At 38.5% G+C, this 18,404-nt stretch overlaps 1 long non-coding RNA gene across 2 annotated transcripts in view; it reads left to right on the top strand.

Moving 5' to 3' along the window:
- The window catches only part of LOC103671332, a 38,742-nt gene extending 20,739 nt beyond the window's left edge, over positions 1-18,003 (top strand). Inside the window, exons 2-5 of one of the 2 annotated variants that reach the window (XR_570844.1) lie at positions 11,671-11,722; positions 14,050-14,079; positions 17,498-17,553; positions 17,649-18,003. This is a non-coding gene — a long non-coding RNA (uncharacterized LOC103671332). The remainder of the gene's footprint in view (positions 1-11,670; positions 11,723-14,049; positions 14,080-17,497; positions 17,554-17,648) is intronic. The other variant, XR_570845.1, reaches the window with a different exon arrangement.
- Positions 18,004-18,404: the final 401 nt, after the last annotated feature.

Raw genomic sequence — 18,404 nt, 5'->3', positions numbered from 1 at the left:
CACAGTGTTCTACCCTGCGCTGCTGGTGTTTTCAGATTAAGATGGGGGATTAAGGAATTTTACTCAGCAATTTGAGATGCTTTGTTAGGGACTGAGGAGATTTGAGCTGCTTTGTTCTCAAACCACATGTTAGTGAAAAAGCAAACAGGCACTTAATCCTGACAGACAGCAGAACTTGACATCAATTTGCCCCTTGGGAGGTGACCAGGAGTTCTAGTTGACGGGCTAAAATGGCCAGCCCTTGTTTTCCTGGAGCCTAATGCCAACATTCCATCCTAACCTGTATTTCTCAGCAGAGTGGCCATAACATAGATGGTTGGACTGACCAAAAGTTTCTAGATATTAGAGACCCTTCCATGTTTTCTAAAAAAACAAAACAACCTTTTAAATGCAAATAATCTACAAGGAGCCAATATTTAAATAGATTTCACACAGGTCTAATATTTTTGTCACTCAGTTTTGAAAATGAAATACAGAGAAGCTGAGATTCTTTCCTTTTGAAAATAATGGATGGTTTCCTCTGACAATAAAATCACGAGGCAACATATCCATTTTGAGCCTATACATGATTGTGAAATAAACATCAATTCTTATGTAGATCTTTGAGGGAAGTTCTACTGAATAACCAATTATATTTTAAGGTCATGTCCTTCAAAGTCACTGAAGTAGGACAAAAGCAAACAAAATGAAAAGGAAAGAAATTAATGGCTTCTTGAATTGGACTTGATGCATTAGTAAACTCAAGTGTACACAGTCATACATTCTGGCACATAATCTGAAATTGTGGTGTGAAGGCTAATTTTGCCATCTTGAGTTTGTGCCACCCTCAATCCATTGACCTAAAATGCACTTTTAGTAAGCTCTTGATTTACTAAACTTTGGCGTATGTAGGGAAACCATTTGAAAATCAGAATTGAAGCAGAAAATTTATAAAGCATATTTCAAAACAAATTGTATTACGTTATAAAGATTTTCTGGTTGAATATTCAGCTAATCAATGGCTCCTGTACTCTGGTAGGGTATAAAAATCCATTACATCTTAATTAAAAAACAAGTTTGGTCACCAATGCAATGTGGTTATAGTTTTGCACTATTTACACACACGCCTCTGAGCCGGGGCACGCATCTGCCCCCACAGCTCTTGCCTACTGCTCACCCCCTGTGGACTTAGGAAAACCTATCTCTTCATTAGCCAACTACTAACTGCTAAACCGACCTCTACACTAACATTGTAGGTGATTTCTTCCATTCTGGTATGAATTCAAAAAGTTCTTCTTAAATAACCATAGAATTATTATTCAAAGAATCTTTCTTTTAGGATTGGTGAGACCCTCACTGTATTTAAATAGCACCAAACTCATTTTCAAATGACCATGAACACAGGATGATGGAAATTTTTGTAGAAGAAAATTATTACTACTTCAGATGACCATATCTGATTGTTTTCAATTTTGAAACTTGAATTTGAAGGAGAACTGTCTTCACACTGGCCAATGGAATAAACCCATAAAGGTGTTTGTTTGCTTAGTTGGCACCATTTTCATGACTTTGTAGGTCCTTCATTATTTATTACAAGTACCAGTAAGAGAAATCCAAAATTTAAAATACTTCTGAGGGACACACAGTCATTCACTTCATTTAAAACAATATATGACAGCCTTTAGATGGCCTTTGAGTTGTGTTGTGGTTCTCTGTTTTTAGGAAGCTTTACCGGGCGTATTATAAGGATCAAATGCAGGGTGAGCTAAAATCAGAAACATGGTATTCGTTCATTTAACTCCGGTACAGTAGAGCAAATTCAGGGTGACTCAAGGGACACAATGTCTTGTAAAACATATGTACTTAATATAAGGGTCATAAAACTTATTAAATTAAAAGCTAGGTTAAAAATAGGAAGAAAATTTATGCTGCTGTCTAAAATAGCAATAATTTCCCTTTGGCCTTTCTCTTTCCAAGTAATATGGATTCTGGTCAGGAAGAAAAAAAAAGCTAACTTATGAAATCTTCATTTTGTAGGACCAAATGCAAATCTCTTTTAACTGCGGCATGCATTGTAATGGACAAGTGACACGGCTGAAAATAGAGGAGCAGGAAGATAAGATGTTAAACCTTGAAAGTACACTCGGGTCTAGGCTTCGAGGTGACCTTGTCCCTGAGCCTAAACGACAAACCCTACCAGTGCTAGCAGGTGTCCAGGAAGAATAGTTTGAGGGTTATGAGGATAATAGAAACACTATTTTTTCAGTAGTTGATCTGGCCATGGGGCAGCTGTATGGTGAAGGGGCATAGAACACGAACAGTCTGGGGCTGCTCAGATGGGGTGCAGCAAAGCATCCCCAAGAAAAACCTTCCAACTTTGTTCAAGCAAAGCCTGGGCTGTACGAAGTCTATGGTGTCCAGAAAACTTGAAGTCAAGGTTGACCCGCTCTTTGCACCTCACTTTGCTGCTGGTGGGCCACTCGGGGCTGGAAAATGACACACAACTTCGAAGGTTTCGGATAGAGGGTGGCCTCAACTTTTTAAGCATCTGTGTCCCCTTTTAATCCACATAGCTAAAGTAGATTGAGTTTGCTCAAATGTTTATCGTCGACATGATAGTCATTTTCCTAGTTGGTGCTCCTCGATGTAGCACCTCAGGAATTCGAAAACAACGTAAATACCAATTTCCTTCTGTCTTCACGCGGGGATTCGTATGGAATTTTATCTTCACACACGAGTCTTAAGGCTGTTGAGAAGGAACCTTGCTTGGTCATACACCTGTTTGCTCTGAGCCCCATTCCTGCCCTTTTCTTGCTCTTTCATATTCTAGGGGGCTTACCCCTGCCAAGCACCTTGCCATCTGCCTTCTATAAAGGTTCTGCCAAAGAAGCCTCTCAGTAGAGAGGATGGGAGAGGCTGGGATACTCCACCCCCTGTCTCCATGTGCTTTCAAAGCGGTTCTGGCAATGGCTGCATCTCCTCCGAGGTCCCAGAACCTGTCCCCTTTCCTTGGTTCCTTCGATCTAGGGATAGCAGTGGCTTCCTACTATTGCCAAACTCTTGGTGGGTCTCTATTGGACCTTTCAGTTCTTTCGATACCTTTGTGACTAGTTCCCTAGTTTAAATCCCCCTGTTGAACTATCTGGTGGTGATTCTAGTTTCCCGACCAGATCCTGACTAATACAACAACCAACTGCTTTTTCACTTAGACGTTGTGGGTTCAAAAGGTGATTCTGTTTGACATCTTTGGGGGTGTTTCATTGTCTGTTGACCAGTGGGTAGGCTGCTGAATCCCAGTGGTCACTTTGGCAATTGGCACTCTCTTTGGAAGAAGTGGAACGAACATGTTGGAAAGCAAAATGAGGAAGTAACCTCTAAGGACCTTTATAAGATGGATATTTTAGGGGTACAAGAGAAGGCACATTGAAGGCGGCATGTGGACAACTCCCCCGAGCTGGACAGCACTGAGCATGAACATGGAGGTTTCCTGTGGCCCTTGGAAAAACTCTCCCAAATCCCCATAATGCATTTTTCTTTTGTCCTTGAAATCCTTTTTTTTTTTTTTAATAAAGTCAGCAAGTATCCTGCCAGTGTAAAAACATCCTCATTTGAACTAACATGGGTAATACACACACGCACACTCAGGGGTTCCACTAACTTCCTTCCATCAGTAAAGGAACGCTCAAAATCATAAAGCAGGTTCTCTCTTTTTGTTCTCCCTCTTTCTCTTCTTGGTCACATTCCTAACAGAACTAAAAGTTGATTTCCATGATAAGCTTCATAGGCTGCTATCTGAAATGAGTTTGCCCAAAAGAGAGCTCTAAATGCTGGGATAGAAAAATACCCAAACCCCAAACCAAACAGATTTGCCATTTGAAATACCTTCTTGAAGACGGACATTTGCAGGGACCTTCGGAATACAGTATGTGGCGATTCTGATCCAATTTCTCCAGCGATAGCGGGGACTGGACCAAACAGTGCTGCTGCTGACATTGTCATTGGTGAGATGAGCAGAGCTGGAGGAGACCATTATCTTTGCTTTTAACTTCAGAGCCTTTGGGCATCCATTCCGCATTCACAGAACTCACACTGGCCTGAGCCGTATTTTCATCAGGCTCTCAGTAAGGCTTGGGAAAGCTTGAGAAGGGAATGCTCATTTTTTTTGAAGTCTTTCTTTTGAACCCACTAATTTTATGAAATTTAAGCACATTGTTCATTGTGTAATTATAGATGAAATATTAGAGAAGTGGATTAATTATACACAAGGCACTCAAGCCCAATTAAACTAGCATCTGTGGCGAATGTAAGGGTATTCTCTTTCACTAATAAGAAATACTTTCTGAACAACAGAGAATAAAATCGTTAAATTGGATATGCTGTGGAGATTATAAATATCCTATTAGCATAGAAAATGAGGGTTAACCTTATTTAATCACGGCATGCCAGATCATCAAAAGTCACACTGAACCCCTGTAATGTTACTGTATCTGTTCTGGAAAATAATAATAAAACCCCCACTATTAATAAACATAGCTCACTGGATGCTATTCTCGTGTACTAAATTAAACTGTTGGAGAAACTCAAGTATTCCCTTAATTGCTTAACAAAATGGCAAAAATACTTTTGTCTGCTCCTGGCGATATCACGGCGACTCAGACTTAGGTCAGCCCAGTAGCTGGAAAGGTGTGTCTCCCTAGCTAGGCAAAGTAGCCTACTTCAAAATAAGTCAAATACCTAATCCCTTCTAGCGAGTACCACCAGTGACCTTTCGAAAATGTAAATTAAGTGATTGCACACCCCCGGGGTGTGTTCGAAAGTAGAACGTATGTGCTTGAGACATCCTGCGGCCTTCGCTTCAGGTATAAATCGGCAGCCTACGAACCCAGGGATGTTTGTGTTTTCCTCTGGGTCTCAGGACGTTCCGTGGCTCTTGCTCTTGGGCTAAATCGTCAGGTCAGGCAGAGCAAGCTCTGTAGTTCAGCAAGAGCAAGGAGTTATCCAAATTCGAGTTATGCCTTATTAGAAGTGTGGGTTCTGTGCGTAACAAGAAAGCCACGACGGCAGAACTGAAGGCAGCCAGTTTACGTGTCACTCGCAGGGCTCGTAGCTCGCGCAGCAGAAGGACAGACACCAGTGACTGGGGATGGTGCCTCGGGAGCAGGACTTTGTTGGGATGGAGGGAAAGAGCTGAAATCAGTCTTCCTTTCCCTCCTTCCCTCCCTGTTTTTCTCTCTTCCTTTTTTTTCCCTCCCTGCCTTCCGAAGAGTTCTTGTTTATATCCCTCTCAAGATTTGAAGGCTGCTTGCCTTTTATTCTTGTGAAAATCTTAAGGAGCCTGGAATATAAACATATTATAAATATCGAGAGTGATTGTGACTAATACAACTTTATGTCCCCAATTAGGTGCATTTATTATTTTTTTAATAATAAATGGTGCGGGGCCTGAACTCATGACCCTGAGATCAAGACCTGAGCTGAGCTCAGGAGCCAGACCCTTAACCACCTGAGCCACGCAGGTGCCCCAGGCTCATTTATTTAAAAAAAAAAAAAAATCAACATGTACACTTTTTTTTAATTTTTTTTTTTAGTGGGGTCCTTCCTCTTACTTTGCCTGTGTCTTTTCCCCAAGAAAACAAGTTCAGTACAAACTTCCGTGAAAGCTCAGATGGAATTTCAAAGAAACTGAAAAGAAGCTGGAGGTAAGCGGTCCGCAGGGGGCAGGGCAGGCCACCTTGGCCGTCCCTTCCGGGAGGGACGCAATCCAGGAGTACAGAAAGGTCTGCACGGGAAGTGGAAATTTGAAAAAGCACAACAAAGACATAAATACAATGTGATTTGATCCCATATGTTTCAGGGTGCCCATGCAAAGAAAGCCAGGGATATGTGCAAGAGAAACTATGGGGAACTCCTTTTGTGTCCTCGGGACCAAAGCCTGCTAAGCCAAGGACGGAGGTTTTCTTTCGTCTCAGGGCCATACACGGTTCCAGTTTTCCTCCAGGTTCCTTGGTTTTTAAGGTCACTTGTACCAATAATATTTTATATATATATGGACATATATATAGTCTTCTATGGCTCCTTTCTGCTACAGAGAGGGCAATGTGAAGTGAATACAGTGTCAATAATAGCTATTTTTGCCCTTTTGAGCAAACCAACAAGTAAGACTTTCAGCTTTTATTTTTCTTCTCCCTAAACCCAATGAAAAGGTGCTCTTTTTCCGGGGTAATTTTTATAATTCATTGGAAGTGCGGGGTGAATTAAAGACGGTCCTGTGCCTACACATTTTAGGTGAGGTTGTGGGTCTGCCATGACAATATCACTTTAAGTGGACCTTCTTCCTTCTTTTCTTTTTTATTCTCTTCAGGTCCAGCCTGCATAACGATTTAGCCAGACCTCAGCATCATCACATTATGGGTAAATGGTTTGGTTGTGACACAGGATCATTTTGACTTCAGAAAAGCAGTAGTCAGTGACTAGAAGGAAAAAAAAAAAAAGAGCTCTTTATTGAGACGATCAAAAGGGACATAAAGGCAAAAACTGACTTTCACTGCAACAGGACTGAGGACCAGGCCTCCAGTGTCCTTATTGTAATTCATTGCTTGTTTCTAGGCCCCATGATAGAATTCTTCCATAACAGACAGAGGACTTTGTGAAATTGTAAATGAGTATGACTTCAAGCACTCTGTGGAAATATATTCTCCCCCTATAGCCCATACATTATTTCTGCTTAGTTATGGTGGCTCACATTTCCCGTAACTATCAGAGAGAGAACTTAATTCAACTCACACCACATCACTTTAAAATTGTGCAGCTCTCTTAATCAACCTTTGTATCAGCCACAAATGTGCAGTATGACCTAATTTGAAAATGTCTCAAAGTGCTGACTCAAACTGTTAGTGAATAAAGGCTAGTCATTACCATTATGACACTAATGTGATGCAAAATAAAATTGAGTTGCATCAGCTGAACATTAGTTTGCAAAAATATTAGTGATTGAAGCCATTTTCTGTTCATATTTTATTTATACTTATAGATATGTATATATACATACATACGCATATATTTATTTATTTTTTGTTTTTCTGAAACAGCCTTGCAACGAAATTTTTAAGTGCAGAGGAAGGAAGTCACGTTTTTAACACTGACAAAGCCACTAGATTAAAAGTAGATCATAGGTCCATCATGATCTCCCTACTATAAGATGAAGACACATGCTTGCTGAGTTCCTATTAGATTATTTATAAACATATAAGCACTAACGTATGAAAGTTATCTTTTCCCCTGCACTTTGGTGCCAGGTTCTAAGATTTTCAACAGCCTTGGAACTATTTATTACTTACTACTTTGCCTCACTCACAAATTCTCTGACTTTCATGTTTGGGGATAATAAGGATTTGGATTTATTTCTTTTATGGACTCTCTTTCAAATTTCTTTACTTGACCAAGAAAAATTTTTTGAGATAGAAATACTCTGAATAAATATTGTCATTCATTACTTTTGAGCAAAAGAAAATACGATACAGGACTGGAAATTATTTAGTCTCACCCCTACCAATGATACTTTAAGGAATGCACCATAAATTATCTTTTTCTTATACAGTTTAGATGGTTTTCAAGAAATGTACACGGGCTTATTTAATACTTACACACCCTTGAGCTAGTATTGGTTTCAATCTGTAAACTGATCATTAATAGTTGAAAATAAATCGGCACGAATCTTTCCTAAATTAGAGAAATTGTCCTGGTGGTCAGTCAGAAATTCTGCTTGGCGTCCCAGTTTGGGTCTCTTGAATTCTGAAAATTCTGAACATAAAAGCTAAGCATTCGTGATTAAATACTTCTGATTTTATTTACTTTACAGTGAGAATAAGCTAAGCACACAAACACAAAGGAGATGGGTTATTCTTTAAAATTTTCAAGGACCAGAAGTTTTGGCGATCCAGAAATTATTTAACCTGTTAGAGTGGTGAGATATATATATACGCTCTTTGTAATGTATCACGACAAGCCATCGGTAGAAAATACAGCTAAATTAAAATGCTGACAAGCCTAGTTCATTCACTTCTTAGAAAAACAAGTAAAACCTTAAAGCAAGACGTGTAGAAATTTGCTACTATGTGATGACTTTAGTATTTTAGTCCGTTTTACATTATGTCGTACGTGGTTTGGGCTGTTTTTATGACCTATGTTTTATTTCCACATGAAGATAATCCAGATTTTAAAAAAGTAAGTTTGAAAAATTTCAAAGCAGACTTGCCAAAACCAGCATTCAGCAGCACGGGGGCTCTCAAGCACACACACACAGGCACACTTTCCATTTACCTAAAAAAAGAGGATTGCCTTTTTCAGCTAAAATACCATTGTTCCTTCTTTCAGGTTCCAGGGGGAAAAGGTGTGTGGGTGTGATCGCTGTAAATGGATTGCCAGTCTCTTAACAGTCCATCATTCTTAAATGATAGAAGTGTAGCAGCACCCTCCGAGAAAAATCTTTCCTGCGGATTTGACTTTGTCCATGCCAGGACAAATTGCGTGCAAAGTTGGAATAATTCTGAGATGTGAGACACCTCCATGACTGTCCTTGGAAGACTGAGGAGCTGACATTCCTCTTTGGAAGATGAGAGGAGAATGGCCCCCCCTGCCCTCTTAATTGATGATTTACTGTGCTCTCCCCTGGGGCCACAACCGATGATCTGTAAGCTTGTTGAATTTTGAAGCAAATACTAAATATAATCAATATATAAAAATAAAAAAAGAGAGAGAAAAAAATGCAATGAAAATTTATGACCTTAACATTCCTTCAGGGTCAAGCAATTTATCAAATTCTCTCACTTTCTGGTTTCAATTACACAGCCATTGTGGAAGGAACTTATTTTAGCAGGTTCATTTGCCTCAGTGGGGAATACAGGACTTTGGCCTAATGCTTCACCTTTAGTGCAGGCCATTTGAGCCTTAGAACAAATACCAATCATCACTCTTTGGGAAAAAAGAATCTGCATCGGCGTGGCCTATTGGAATGGGGTTTCTGTCAAGGTAAACGGTTGTCGGCAATGACTGTGGTAGAGTGGCGATAAATCCCATTTTATTGCTGAAAAATTCCAGCTTCTCTCCATGCCTGACAGCTCCCCACATTCTCATACCCATTTGGGCAATTTCTGCGCTGTGTCCATCTGGTTCTCATTACCTCTCAACCTGCCTGCGTCTGATCCAGAAAAAGTGCAGGTCAGAAACAGGGGAAAAGAACCGAGGTGATGGACAAAACAGAAAGCAGGGTGGTGGCCCTTGGGGGTCAGGGTAGAGGTGAGGAGCAACAGGGAAGGGGGGATCCCAGCTTAGGGTTGGACCAGTTGCTGGAAGGGGCCAGTTAGAGATATTACAGAATGATAAGGACAGAGCCCCAGCCAGGAAGCTGGAGGAACGTGTGTCTTCAGATCCAGGCCTTTAAAAGGCACCTGCCTTAAGGTGGAGGAGGGAGAGACAATGTGGTGGGTGGAGGGGGCAGATTAAGAGAAGCAGAGAAGGGACAGTCCAGCCCATTTCCTCTATTAAGGGCACTATATCAGGGAGCGGAGGACCCAGTCTAAACAAGCATCAAGCATCGAGGAGCTTGGAGCGCCATGTACACGGTTGGCATGCTTCCATGTGTGGGGATAAAACTCTGCTAGAGATTTTATCTTGGTTCAAAAATATAATCTTTTGAAGAAGAAGACTCTAGGGACTTCAACAGCGTTGTCTCCATTCATTTTTCTGAGAAAATTAATTTTTAAAATGAACATGTCCTAATCAGTACCTTTAGGATGGGCTCATTCATGGAATGAAATGACAGGACTAGCACTGAGTCACCTGGGTATTCGTAACCCTACATGCGATCACTTTCAGAACTGCTGTGCATTTATGCTTTCAGAAACTTGGCCTCATTCTCAGAAGCTGAAATCCTTTTGATCACAATTGCTCCTGACTTAAAATTACCTAGAGTCACTGTAAGATGCCTCCTTGGGACAAAAAAAAAAAATACATATGGTAGATATCTGACAGTAGGTCTTAACAGTAAGCCCCCTTAAAGATTAAGCGACATTAGACTGGGACAAAACCATATGTCTATATATGTTTAATATAAAATTTACTTGTTATTATTGTGCTGGAGTAATTATAATTAATATCAAAATAAAATCTATGGAAAGTATATTGAAGTCTAAGTGATGAAGATCTGGGAACTTTTAATAAAGAAAAAATAGAATTAGCTGAATGGTGAGATGGATGGTAGTTATTTTACCACCTGTTCCAAAGGCAGATTCTACATACAAATGTCTGAAAACCAGGTTGGCGGTGTGTTCTGAAATATGTTGGGAAGTTATGGCACTGCTATGATTTGCAGACTGTCTACTATGCTAGGTGAGTTTGGACAGACAATACCTCCCAGCATCCCCTGCATCTTAGGGGTGCAGGGTGCATTTCAGGTCCTCAAAGTTCACTTTTTTGACGGTGAGACCCCTAAGTGCTACCACGGATGTCTCAGTTTTATTCCTTGAATTCTGGTATCAAAATGGTATTACATTGTAGTTGCCGAGCTGGACCTTGTAGGCAAGAAACACTGGCTTCCAAAATCTGAGACTTAATTTCTAAAATTTTAAGCCATGTATGCTCAGAAGAGATTCTATAAAATGTACCTGGAGTTGTAAGTGAACACTGCGTGGGACATTTAAGTGGCGAAAGAGATTGTCAGGATTTTAAATTAAAGTAACTAGATAATTTGGACTGAAGTAAATTACAGGTGATAAAAAATAGAAGTTTGTTATTTGGCAGCTTTAAAATGAATATCTTTAGTCAACAAGTACAGTTCTAAAACAGACATTTTCACGTGTACATATTAAAAGGCATAAACCTTTGGCTAGTACCACGTATCCATTAAAATGGCCATAGTGAACGGCATCTCTAATTTGGAAAGTAATTTCAGAGTCTTAGCCCAAAAGAATCTCTCTCCCTTGAACTTTACTTTTCTGGTCTGTACATATATCAGTGATGTGATCATTGAAACTCTAAAGAATATTTGTTTCTCTTAGTAGCGTAGCAGAAAATTAATGGCATGCGGGAGGGAGAAGTGACAACTTAACTTGATGCTTGATAGCTGTTTACTTATAAATGTGTGTCCAGATTTCAGTGTCCTGTAAAAGAAAGGGAAAATAAAGAAACCAAAGCATCCATATGGCTTTTATGCAACTTAGGACACATGGAAGAAAGTGCTTAGAAGGCTAGTGAAATATTTACTAAACAAATCATTTACATTAAACTTTTATATACACAGAACCCAGAGCACCTACAAAAAGAGAACCAACTTGAGCTATGAGAAATATTTCGGCATCAAAATGGTTAATAGTATTATAGCTTCAAAAGAGCCTATTGGCTCACCCTCAAGGATGCCCTGCAGTTGTTGTGAAAGTCATCAGATGAAGCTAGCCTTCTCAGCTAGCCTTTAGATTTGTCTGCTAACAGTAAAAATACTATAATAAATCGGTAACATATGTTGCCAGGCAAGGAAAAGTGATATAAATAAAGAGACCAGGAGACCCACACCAAGTACAATGTGAAAAGAATTTAACTTTCAATCTATTCGTTGGCTAATTATCATTTGAAAAGTAATTTGAAAGTGTTACAGTTATTTGCTTATATTCTTCCTCATTTTTCTTTTTTTCTCTTCAGATTGCATTCTTACCCAAATACTCTTCGTGATTGCCTGCTTTGCGGCTTTGGGGTAAGTCCCAGTTTTCCACAACCTTAAGAAAAAAAAAATGCATAACATAAAAGATGCCAAAAAGACTTATGTGTCCTGATGTGCGGGTTTTGTGAAATATACATGGGTTTGTTGGGGGGAGGGCGGGGAGCGATGTTGGTAATGAAATAAAGAGAAGGGGTTTGTTTCTGCAAGATCAAGAGTGTGCGAGAAAGTGTGCATTGCAAACAAGGCTCCCTTCAGGAAAGCCACCTCTGGAATGGAAATGACAAAGCTTGGAACACACACAATCAATTATTTTCACTAGCATTTAAAATATAGAAAACAAAATCTGCTTTGGGAATTGACTGAATATTTTATTTAGCTTTTTTATTGAGACATCCTTTGAAAAATGGCATAATATAAATAGTTTTACAAAGCAACAATATAATCAATCTCTAAACTAGAATATAAATCAAGGATTTCATTAACTGCTAGTAGCCAGTTTAAATTGTAGTCTTGTCCATAATGTCTATCTATCTATGTATGTCCAAGTTATATTAAAAACCTTTAAATGGCTTTGTAATATCAGCTACATCTAGCTATTATAATAATTAATGGTACTGTTTTATAAATCAATACATGTATTCTTGATAAATTCATATCCAGTTAATGGTGTAATTTAAATAAAAAATTAATGTAATAAAGGACATACAGAAACAGGCAGGAAATCTTTAAAGGTTAAGAGACAAATTTGTCTAAATTCATTTTTAAACTGTTTTGAAAAAGTTTATACTTAAAATCAGCTGAGATTTACCTTGTTTCTGTAAAACTAATCTTGCCATGTCTATTGGTATCCAGTAATGAATCTGTAACTTATTTTCTTTTTTAACTGTTAAGTTTTAATTACATGCTTATGATACTACGAGATATTTTACTATTGTTATACTTTTGCAATTATTGAACATTCTTTAGAAAAATAGAACAAAACTAAAAATCTCAAACCAATAATTTATTTTTAATACATGAATGAAATATAAATGCTTTATGTATATATTTTTGTATCTATAAATGAACTATTCTGAGCATCTCCAAAGCCATATACAAATTTTATTTAAAGCGCAAAAGGACTGATTAGTTCAATAAATTTGCATGCGCAAGAGCCCAGCATTTTTACTGCTTTCACTGAATGCACATCCTAGGAATTTGAGAAAGAAAAGAAAAATGCATTGAAGAGTCTGAAATGTATTTTGACGCTGCACACGGGTGGGGAAACGCACTACAAAGAGAAGGGTGTATCATTGCTCTGATTTAAAAAATACATACCAAAGGCATATTAAGGAATAACAAGATCTAGAAAAACAACTGGATGTTGTATGTTATCAAATACAATCTTAAATCTTTCCAAATAAAATTTCATTTGGTTTAGAGAGTAAGCATTTTGCACAAAATATCTTTCAGAATTATGCAGACCAGTCTGCCCTGCCGTTCTCTGTGACATGGTGCAGAAATGTTACTTTAATCCACTAAGCTTTTTCTGACATTTTTCTTAACATCGCTGAGCCTTATTTCGAGCAGCAAAGGAGACGTGTGCAGTTTCCTTTGACACTGATGGGTGTTTCAAAATGTTACGAGAGAGAGAGAGAGAGAGAGAGAGAGAGAAAAGATTTGCTGCCAGTCACTTTATCAATAGAGCTGCAGGAGCAATTACTATTTGTTAAAAGTTTACATTTCAAATGAAGCTAAATTTTAAAGAAGGCTCATCCTTTTAAAAGCCTGCTGCTTGGAAGAGAGGAAAGAAAATGCACGTTGGTGATCACATGTTAAAGTGCACTCAAGTACTGGAACCATTTAAAATGTATTGTGTTCTTAGATGAAACCTACAGCAAAACCTCTCCTAAGAGGCTTAATTTAGGTTTTATAGGAGGAACATAAAAAAGACCAGGTTACAGCAACACGCTGAAATATGGGGTACATTTTAAATATCTTCATTTAAAAACGTATGTTTATTTTCCCTCCTGGGATCACTAACGTGTGTCTCGACAGAGAAAGCAAGGACATGCTACATTCTTAAAAATTATCTGTTAAAGGGATCACATTCCAAGACAGGTTTGAGCATTTTTATTACTACCGATAACCTCTTAATTATGTCACTGCCTTCCACTTGTTAATCAGGGACCTTCAGCATGGTTAACCGGTTGCCTTTAGACGACTGCATTATTATTAAGAATTAAAAACTCATTTTATTCCCATCACCATGTTATTGCATATGTGATTTTAGCACTGCTAAAAACTTATTTACCTGCTTTAAATACAGAACACCTAAGAACAGGTCTAGATGCCGTAACGATGTTGTTCATTACTTCTAGGTGCAGCTCATGGAAATCTTTAAGGGATAGGTAATTTTACTTTTCCTGTCTCACCGCCCCCGCCCCCGTCCTCCCCCTCCCCCCACCCCCACTCTCCTACCTTTCCCACAATTCCTATTTGAACCAATTTTGGGTTTCTTCTGTAGCCACCAGCATCTGAGATAGTCAGAGACTTTTTCAGAGAGCAAGGTGTAAGTGGAGTAAATAAAATCATGTTTCACTGTTGCTTTATCAACCCTCCTAGGTAGTTTTCCTGCCAGCCAACCTGGGCTGTTAAGACCCAGAAAATTATGCAATAGTGACTTCTTTGAGGTTCTCTAATCAGATGATGGCCGGTGTTAGGAGGGAAGGGCCCAAGGCAATGTTGCTGGCACTTAACGCTGGGCTTGGTCATTACTTGCCTGGTAGAGAGACCAATAAACCGATGATTACTATCCTATAAGGAGCCAATATTTTACATTTATCCTAGTTATTTCTTTTCTTTTCTTTTCCACGTCTTATAACAGCAAGTATTTGTCAAGAAGATCGATGAGGAATAACCTCACAGGCCCCTTAAAAATAAGAATTTTCCTAGCGTGAAATGATGCCTTTTGTGGAATGGTGAGAATGATTTTGGCTTTTATAAGAGCAAAGGTTTGATTACTTTAAAGTCATTTTCTTTCAGAGGTGGACAGTCCCAGACACCACCCCCCACTCTCCTGTCCCCTTCTCTGTCTATGACAGGTTCACAGGCTGCAACCAAGGGTTTTTAAAATGCAAATATTTATATTGAAGCTCTGGCAATAACAGAGTCATTTTGCTTCCTCTGTTAGCCTGTGATAATTGATGCTTCATACCTGGAACTGCGTTTCATTTATCTCTTTACACATGAAGATATTACATAAATACGAGATAATTTATGGAAAGGAAACAGCCATTTGAAATGATAATCCTAAATTTGACTCTAAAATCTTGACAGACTTTAAGAGTCAAAGATGCAGATTTCTACAGTTTTAAAGAAAACTTGGTTGCGACTGGGAAATTTGTGCAGTTTTGAACACTTAGTGCATTTGAATGCCTGCGTGGATCAAAAAAAAAAAAAAAGAGGGCTAAAAGGAAGACAGGAGAGAAAAGGTGTGAATTTTACATGTGCTTTAGACTAACACACTCAACCACACGTTCAGACTTCTCGTTACAATTTTATTGACTTTCTCTTTATATCCAAAGATCATTTTTAAATAGCTAAGGCAAATTGCAAAATCACAAGTCTCCTAAAGTGCCTTTTCCTCCCTGGGATCCTCCTCTTAGAATGAACAGAGGTATGCCGAGGACTGGACCCCGATTTCACAACCTCGTACAAAGCCAGGCGATTCTTGAGCCAAACAAACAAAGGGGGTGTAAGCGATTTCATTTATTTTGATAATCCTCCTCTTGCACAGAAGCTTCTTGCTGTCTTTGTCAAAGTGAATGACAACAATTTGGCTAACTCTCTCTGAGCTGCACTCAACAGTGACAGGCAAATTATCAGAGGCCCTGCACTTCTTATTATCAGAGGAGAAGCCATCAGGGGGACGCATGGAGGATACCTCTCCCTTGTCACTATTTGTCAGTGGGACAAGGGCCACTGCTATGGGTAGCTGACAGGTAATTTCAACAATAACAATTACTCCTATTACTGGTGTCATAAACAATTCGCCCAAGGCATGACAATAGCAAAGCTTTATAATTCAATGCCATATAAATAAATGCCAGCAGGTAACAAGTAATTTAGCTCCAATCAAGCTTTCACCCCGGCATTAATATTGTTATTGCAAGAAAATGGAAAATTGAAAAAAATTCAATATGTTAATGAATTAAGAGAGGTTCAAGGGCTAGACAGAGGGGTTGAAAAAGGGAAACCAAAATTATTATGGTGTCATATTTGGTGCCATCCTGAGGGCCAAAGAGCAGCATAATTACTTTAAGATAAGACGGGGAGCCAGGAACGCTGCTGCCTTAGACTTCAGACCTGGGAAAAATGTGACATGGCCTTTCAGAATCTCCTCTCTCCGATTTCCGAAGAATATAAGTAGAAACACGAGAATGTGTATATAATGTAGCATTTCACTGGCTTTCCCCCCCAACCTGAAATATTTCATGTGAAACAGAGGCATGAGTATCAGAGGAACATTTCCGTCTGTTTAAGAAAATCGCATCAGCACCTGCTTCCTTGACATTAAGTCTTGTAATGAAACTATTTTAGTAAGCCTATTTTTATCTGTGGTGAAGGTAATGCTGAAAATCCTTCTCTGCTCTCCAGCTGTCCACCTTTTGGAAGTGGACTGACTAGAACATACAGTCCAATCTTCCTCCATAAAACTTCCTGATCAAACGAATTTGCATTTTCAGTATTTGTCCAGCAAGACAATGTGCCATCATGGTGACAGCGGTGTAAGAATTTGAAAATCTCTAATTAGGAGAGCTGCAGAGCAATTAACGCATGTCAAATTTTACTTCATCAAGTGCCACTCTAATTTTCCTCTAAAAATTAATGGATTTTTTTTTTCTTTTGGTATGTGTGTGTGTCCCCTTAAGGCAATGTTGATTCAAATCTGCTCAAGATGCAGTGTTGCACAGCTAAGCATCTTCTTGATTACAATCCGCCACACTTCTAACTGCGCTCATTCTCACTGCCACGGATACTTTGTCAACAGTCAAATTACACCACGCTGATAACAATGCATAATGGTGCTCCTCCTCCGAGGCCCCTGGCAGGAGATGGGGTTCATAAAAATGTGATGTTTTCTTCTCAACTCTTTCTAAAGGAAGTGTGTATGACCAGGTCACTAGTCAGGCGTTAATTTTTTGAAATTAATTTGTTAATTTCAAGAAAAGGAACGCAGTGATAGGATACAAAAATATCTCATTGAAAAAAAAAATCAGAGGAAGAATGAGGAATTGGGAATATCTGTGGCCAAAGTTTTGCTTACACACTTTGTTCGGAGACATTTTCAAGAGCACTGGTCTTGGTAAAATACCAGGGTTTCTTTCTTTCTTTCTTTCTTTCTTTTTTTTTCTTTACTTATGAGCTATAAACATTGGAAGCCTCTCTTGAACAGACAGTATTTAGATTGTGAGAGAAGTTTGTTTAACTGCCATATTTGCCAGAATCCTCAAAACATCACAGGACACTGAAGATAAATGACTTTTTTTTTTTTTTTTTAAGGTCAGGACTGTATCTTCCAGATAAATGTTGATTCATTTTAACTGTTTTTTATCCTACTTGCTTGTTGCAGATTCATGTGCCTGAGTCATCAGCACATGTGAGGATTATTTCTCACTGAAAAAATGAAAGAAAGAAGCACAGTGATTAGATGATTTTACATTCAGTCTTTTTAGAGTTTATTCAGATTTTGTATTTCTAAAACATGATCAGATCCAAAACAAAAATGGGGAAATTAAACAAAATGCTAAATGTATCTCTTTGCAGATTCTCCAGGGAGTAGAGAACATTCACACGGATTGACATCCCAATTTTCTCATCCTGTAAGTATATTTTTGATTATGTGTTTTCTTTAGTCATATTTATTTAGTTAAAAAAATCTAAATCTAAATACACTTTTTTTTTTTTTAATTCACAGGTTGAATCCGACTTTTTCATTTACCGACAACTAACTCAAAAATCTTAAATTTGGTATTTTGAAGTTTGTATTTCCAAATATCCCAAAACTCTTCCTTTTCCTATGGCCCCTCCCCAGCATGTTCTGAAGTGGTCTATTTCAAACAAAAGAAGATGACATCCCTCTTTCGACTAGCAAATGTTGGATTCTCTAAACCGACTGGGGGCAAACTGGAAGTTTTGCAATTAGATTCACACAAACTGAATTATGTTCATTATTCCCAAACATTCTTCTTCGAACTTTACAAATATAACAATACTGAGTTTAGAGTTTCCTGTGGCTTGTTTACAAATAAAGGTATCTCGACAAAAACCAAGCTCTGTGTATTTTTGAAAAACGAAAACGTGGAACGATCTCATATTAAAACATTACAAAAGGATTGTAAAGGGAAATTTAAAAGGAGAAAACTTGATTATATAATGCAATCCAGCAGTAATCAATTTTACCTTCAATATCTTGCTTTTGTTTTCAAAATGCTAAATAAACAATACATAATGCATCCCTCATCAGCCAAACCATGGAGGCTCTGTGCTCAAATAACAGGAAACATATTCAATTTTCCTAACAGAAGACAGTTCATTAAGCTGTGCCACATCAAATAAAACTTTAATTTCTCCAGCATCAGAGTCGCAATGAAAGCAATTGAAGAAGATGAGCCATATGGTACTTCTATCAGCAAACACATATTGCTCATTCCCCCAAAGTTTTCTAATTCTG

The sequence above is a fragment of the Ursus maritimus genome, unplaced genomic scaffold, assembly GCF_017311325.1.
Source record: "Ursus maritimus isolate PB19 unplaced genomic scaffold, ASM1731132v1 scaffold_6, whole genome shotgun sequence".
Lineage (NCBI taxonomy): Eukaryota > Metazoa > Chordata > Mammalia > Carnivora > Ursidae > Ursus > Ursus maritimus.
Note: the sequence above shows the minus strand (reverse complement) of the source record. Positions and strands in the feature narration are given on the sequence as shown.